This window comes from Petromyzon marinus, chromosome 49 (genome assembly GCF_048934315.1).
Source record: "Petromyzon marinus isolate PM22_M1 ecotype Great Lakes invasive population chromosome 49, UKy_Petmar_22M1.pri1.0, whole genome shotgun sequence".
Taxonomy (NCBI): Eukaryota; Metazoa; Chordata; class Hyperoartia; order Petromyzontiformes; family Petromyzontidae; genus Petromyzon; species Petromyzon marinus.
Window position 1 is genome coordinate 10,410,551 of NC_133715.1, and position 6,781 is coordinate 10,417,331.

At 46.7% G+C, this 6,781-nt stretch overlaps 1 long non-coding RNA gene across 1 annotated transcript in view; it reads left to right on the top strand.

The window, feature by feature from the left end:
* LOC116952998 (uncharacterized) overlaps positions 1 to 4,875 on the top strand; it is a 93,760-nt gene extending 88,885 nt beyond the window's left edge. The window contains exon 6 of the long non-coding RNA XR_012947150.1: positions 4,118 to 4,875. This is a non-coding gene — a long non-coding RNA (uncharacterized LOC116952998). The remainder of the gene's footprint in view (positions 1 to 4,117) is intronic.
* The last annotated feature ends 1,906 nt before the right edge of the window (positions 4,876 to 6,781 follow it).

The window sequence follows — 6,781 nt, forward strand, 5'->3', positions numbered from 1 at the left end:
ACAACAACAAATAGGGGTTTAAACAACAACAACACAGAGGGGTTTACACAACAACAACAACAACAACAAAGAGGGTTTTACAAAACAACAACAACAAAGAGGGGTTTACACAACAACAACAACAACAAAGAGGGGTTTAAACAACAACAACACAGAGGGGTTTAAACAACAACAAAGAGGAGTTTACACAACAACAAATAGGGGTTTACACAACAACAACAACAATAGGGGTTTACACAACAACAACAACAAAGAGGGGTTTAAACCACAACAACAACAACACAGAGGGGTTTAAACAACAACAAAGAGGAGTTTACACAACAACAACAACAAATAGGGGTTTACACAACAACAACAACAAATAGGGGTTACACAACAACAACAAAGAGGGGTTTACACAACAACAACAAAGAGGGGTTTACACAACAATAACAACAACAAAGAGGGGTTTACACAACAACAACAACAAACAGGGGTTTAAACAGCAACAACAACAACAACAAAGAGGGGTTTAAACAACAACAACAAAGAGGGGTTTACACAACAACAACAAAGAGGGGTTTACACAACAACGGCAACAACAACAAAGAGGTTTGTAAACAACAAGAACAACAAAGAGGTGTGTAAACAACAACAAAGAGGTGTGTAAACAACAACAATGATAGTACTGAATTGGGATTTGTGGATGGAATTTGGCAACTCGTAAACTTGGCAGCACGGCGAATGGTTAAACGTCCACGGGTCGTGCCAAAGTGAGCTGGAGATGAACCCTCAAACATCCGTACCATACATGTCACCATCTCTACATCTACATCACTGTAGGTGCCATGCATGTCACCATCTCTACATCTACATCACTGTAGGTGCCATGCATGTCACCATCTCTACATCTACATCACTGTAGGTACCATGCATGTCGCCATCTCTACATCTACATCACTGTGGGTACCATGCATGTCACCATCTCTACATCTGTCTACACCACTGTGGGTACCATGCACGTCGCCATCTCTACATCTACATCACTGTGGGTACCATGCATGTCACCATCTCTACATCTACATCACTGTGGGTACCATGCATGTCGCCATCTCTACATCTGTCTACATCACTGTGGGTACCATGCATGTCACCATCTCTACATCTACATCACTGTGGGTACCATGCATGTTGCCATCTCTACATCTACATCACTGTGGGTACCATGCATATCACCATCTCTACATCACTGTGGGTACCATGCATGTCACCATCTCTACATCACTGTGAGCACCATGCATGTCACCATCTCTACCTCTGTCTACATCACTGTAGGTACCATGCATGTCATCATCTCTACCTCTTTCTACATCACTGTGGGTACCATGCACGTCGCCATCTCTACATCTACATCACTGTAGGTACCATGCATGTCACCATCTCTACATCTACATCACTGTGGGTACCATGCATGTCACCATCTCTACATCTGTCTACACCACTGTGGGTACCATGCACGTCGCCATCTCTACATCTACATCACTGTGGGTACCATGCATGTCACCATCTCTACATCTACATCACTGTGGGTACCATGCATGTCGCCATCTCTACATCTGTCTACATCACTGTGGGTACCATGCATGTCACCATCTCTACATCTACATCACTGTGGGTACCATGCATGTCACCATCTCTACATCTGTCTACACCACTGTGGGTACCATGCACGTCGCCATCTCTACATCTACATCACTGTGGGTACCATGCATGTCACCATCTCTACATCTACATCACTGTGGGTACCATGCATGTCGCCATCTCTACATCTGTCTACATCACTGTGGGTACCATGCATGTCACCATCTCTACATCTACATCACTGTGGGTACCATGCATGTTGCCATCTCTACATCTACATCACTGTAGGTACCATGCATGTCGCCATATCTACATCACTGTAGGTACCATACATGTCACCATCTCTACATCACTGTGGGTACCATGCATGTCACCATCTCTACATCTACATCACTGTGGGTACCATGCATGTCACCATCTCTACATCACTGTAGGTACCATGCATGTCACCATCTCTACATCTGTCTACATCACTGTGGGTACCATGCATGTCACCATCTCTACATCTACATCACTGTAGGTACCATGCATGTCGCCATCTCTACATCACAGTAGGTGCCATGCATGTCACCATCTCTACATCTACATCACTGTAGGTACCATGCATGTCGCCATCTCTACATCTACATCACTGTGGGTACCATGCATGTCACCATCTCTACATCTACATCACTGTAGGTACTATGCATGTCGCCATCTCTACATCTACATCACTGTAGGTACCATGCATGTCACCATCTCTACATCTACATCACTGTGGGTACCATGCATGTCACCATCTCTACATCTACATCACTGTGGGTACCATGCATGTCACCATTTCTACATCTACATCACTGTGGGTACCATGCATGTCACCATCTCTACATCTACATCACTGTGAGTACCATGCATGTCACCATCTCTACCTCTCTCTACATCACTGTAGGTACCATGCATGTCGCCATCTCTACATCTGTCTACATCACTGTGGGTCCCGTGGAAGTTGCCACCGCTTATTTCTAAGGTGGATTCACAACAATTGACATCTGAATGCCTTTCTGGCAATTGTTAGAGTGTTTACATTACGCCATTAAAACAATCTCTCCGTGAACTTTATCGATTGCAGACCTCTGTCCGCGTGTTCGTTCATACCAATGACGTGCAAATTTTATCCAAACATGTTCTGTTCAATTAATGCGAGCAGTACTCAGATCCAGAATTCATATCAGTAACTGATCGTAGCAGCTTGAAAATGTTCAAAGTACCACTGTGCACATAAAAGAGACTGCCTGTTTAAACACGGAGGCTTTCGCGACCAATATCATCCACGATGTATCTTGTTTTGGGTTCGATCGCGATATAACCCAACACAACCTATATTATATAAACAGACGGCCTGTTACATTGAACGTACACAACATTTTTACGCGTTAAGTAGAGGGCCATACTTTACAAGGAACGCCCTTGCCAATGACAGCATTCGTTAAAGAAGCCTGACTGCTGATGAGACCCGGGAATGCCGAAACCAGACCGGCGTTCACACTCGCTTGAACAAATGCCGCTCGTGTCATTCATCTACGTTGGTGCTCAGCCAGTGGCAAAAAAAGTGTTTTTAAAACCCCACCAAAATCAACGTTCCTATGGCTCGAACCGGGACAAGAAAGCTCTGTAGGCAGGTGCTACTGCATTGCTGCTCTCTCCCCCACAGCTGCTGCTGCTGCTGCAGAGTACGGCTGGCTGGGCGACGCAGCTGGAATTAATGATTTGTTTCAAGTGCCTAATGAATGCCGTGTGTGGGCCCTCCCATCAACGGAAAGGAGCCCACTCGCTACCTACCCATCCACAGAGCAAAAGGCATTCACTGAGTGCACTGTAACTAATTATCATAAGAGGAAGCAACCTAAACACACACGCACGCAAGCACACACACAGACACACACCCACGCACACAGGCACACACACAGGCACACACACGCACACACACAGGCACACACACGCGCACGCACACACACAGGCACACACACAGACACACACACACGCACACACACACAGGCACACACACAGGCATACACACAGGCACACACACACAGGCACACACACGCACACACAGGCACACACACGCACACACACACAGACACACACACACAGGCACACACACGCACACACACACACAGACACACACACAGGCACACACACGCACACAGGCACACACAGGCACACACACACAGGCACACACACGCGCGCATACACGTGCGCGTGTGTAAACCTCTTTAAGTCCAGCCCACGTTTGATAGTTTTTTGTAAAAAAACAAACCGTGTTGAAATCACATGCATGTGCACGGTGTGGATTAAACCTATCCGCCGTGCCATATTTCCTTAACGAGAGCAACGTGCACTCTGGGATTGGGGGCATTTGTAAACAAAGAGATGATTTAGTTATTAAGAGAAGAGTCAAAGTGTGCCCGCACTTCCCATAAACATTTGTGTGTCGTTATCCACATGTGTCCTGAGCCAGAAGGAGGAATTCCACATTCCTACGGCATGAACCAGGACATCCACAGGACAAGCGCGGGCGACTTCTGCAATGCGGTGTTCACGCATCCTTCACCAGATGTTATTATTTTTTACTGACCCCAGAAGGACGATGACAATGATGATGTTGCTGGGACCATGTCAACCCAAAGCATTTGGCACATGTACACAAAAACATAGCCATAATAAAATATATATATAAATATTAATCATCCCCTTGCCAATCCCCTGCTGGATGATGGCGGTCACGCGGGAGCCGTTTGACCAAACATCAGCATGCCGGTCAGTGTGGGTTGGTAAGGGTGGAGATCCAGGACCAGAACAAATATATCTCACTTTCCACTCATGTCAGATGTGAGCGGCAAGCGAACTCGGGTTCACGGGTTCACAGCGCAATGCGCTTGACCACTGCGCACGCATAATTGTAGCGTGGCGTTGCATTGCAGGCAATTGGTTGCATTCAAATAAGTATCTGCTCTGAAGTAGGTGTCCAAAGTAGTCACTTTATGTATATTTTTGCACCGTAGAATCGCACCTCCAATTGGCACGATTGGCTACGTACAATGCGAAAGAAGTTCATAAATACGGAAAAGTAGTTTAGGCCACGCTTCTGCACAGTATGTATGTTGAACTTCTTTTGAACCGTACGTATCTAGCCGTGCTATTGCCAGTGTAACCTCAGAATATGCCTGCATTTGTGATCTGAAACGCGAATAAATGGCAAATTAAACTCGTGTACAACACGTGACAACTTCGTGTTTGGCTGTGTCGGGTGGAATCGGATTTTCACGACACAAATAAGGCCAGATGAAGATCAGTTGTGAATTATGGACCTTTTTTTTGGGTGTGCAGTGATTGGTGACCAGGCTTGAGACCACCGGCTCCCACTACACCAGAGGGTCCCGCTGTTAAACACCACTCACTGCTAAATTCAAACTCAACATCTCAGGGGTACCAGCTCGGCACTCTGACCTCTGAACTCCTCGGCCAAGATGACCAATTGTTCACGTAGTGGAGAGTGCGAACAAGACACCGATAATTATGTATACGCTTTGGTTCTTTCGGTAAAATCACGTAGGTATAAAATAAAATAAATCACGACGTGATTTTTTTACATTTATTTTCTACCTACGTGACTTTACCGAAAGAACCAAAGAGTATGGATTCCTGCAGTCACGAAAGCTTAAAATCAAGATTGATAATTATGTATTCACACCAAAGGCTCCGTTAATGCCACGGACTTAGACAGAAAATGTTAATGTTAGGATAACAATTAATATTAACATTCTTAAATGTTTTAGTTACTTGATCATTAAATCGAGTATGACCCGTACCCACAATGCATCTGATTTAATCAGATCCTGAAAGCTAAGCAGGGTCTTGGCCTGGATAGAGCTTGCATGGACGACCACCAATCTAAAACAGTCATGTAAACATGTAAACATGTGCGGAGGCCGTCACGCTACGTGGAGGGTAGCAAAGAGTGGTACAGCAAAATCAATCGTTTAACTAGACTTCTCATCTCCCATGTCCATGATGCCCAGCTTCGCCAACCCGCACCGACCATCGTGGCTAAATGCAGTCAATTAACCCTCACAACCTGCACGGCATGGGGAGGTCCTCATCCAGCAGGCCCCTTCTAAGCCACAGGCCCCATAATTCCATGGGGCTGACTGCTCGGATTTTTTTGTCTCCGTCAGCTGCTATTTTGTGCCTCTTCTCTGGTCAAATCCACTGTCCTCATATTTCATTCCACCGCAATCTCCCGCCTCACCATCGGTCTCCTTCTGCCCTGCATCGGTGGCATCTCAGTAGCCCGTCTAATCTATGGGTCTCCATGCGAGTTTCTGGGTCTCTGTGCGAGGAGTCTGTTTGGTCTCTATGCGAGTCTTCGGTTCTCAGTGCAGGTCTATGGGCCTCTGTGCGAGTCTGCGCGTCCATGTGTGAATCAATGAGTCTCTAATCGCCACCGCCCTTTCTAATTGCATCTCCTTCGTCTCCTCTCAAGCCATGCCCAAACCATCTCAGTCCTCGCCTCCCTCGCCGTGTCGAGAAAGTGTGTGACCCCTGCCGGGAAGGCCCTCGTCCACACAGAGTGGTGGCCAAAGCTGATGTACACGCACGTAACCTCACAACTGCATCGCAGTTACTGTCTTTGCGTCTATGGAAATGAGTTCCAGAATAACTTTGTGTGGCTCATTTGGCAACAGAGAGAGAGAGAGAGGCACTATGACCCGGGCTTTCATCTGTGCATGTGCACCCCATTGCACACACGAGTTACTGTGTATCAGCGGGCGTGCGTGCGCGTGCGTGCGCGTGCGCGCGCGTGCGCATGCGTGCGCGTGCCCGTTATCAAGAGGAAACTTCTGCCGGGGTGCCTGCAGCGAGTCGGGAACCGCACGGTTTCACACACCAGCCATTAGCAGAAGTCATTTTGCGCAAAAAAAAAACCTGTGATCGTTTTAAGAAAACATTTGCACCTCGTGCGTTTAATTCCTGCCTCTTTCATCGACATTCTCTCTCTGTACTCACTTCTTTATTTATTGGCACACATGCATACACGTGCTATTCAATGTTTTACAAAGATCACCACCCCCGCCCCCCCCCCCCCCCCGTATAGCCTTTAACAGATTGTTGGGGCAAGTGC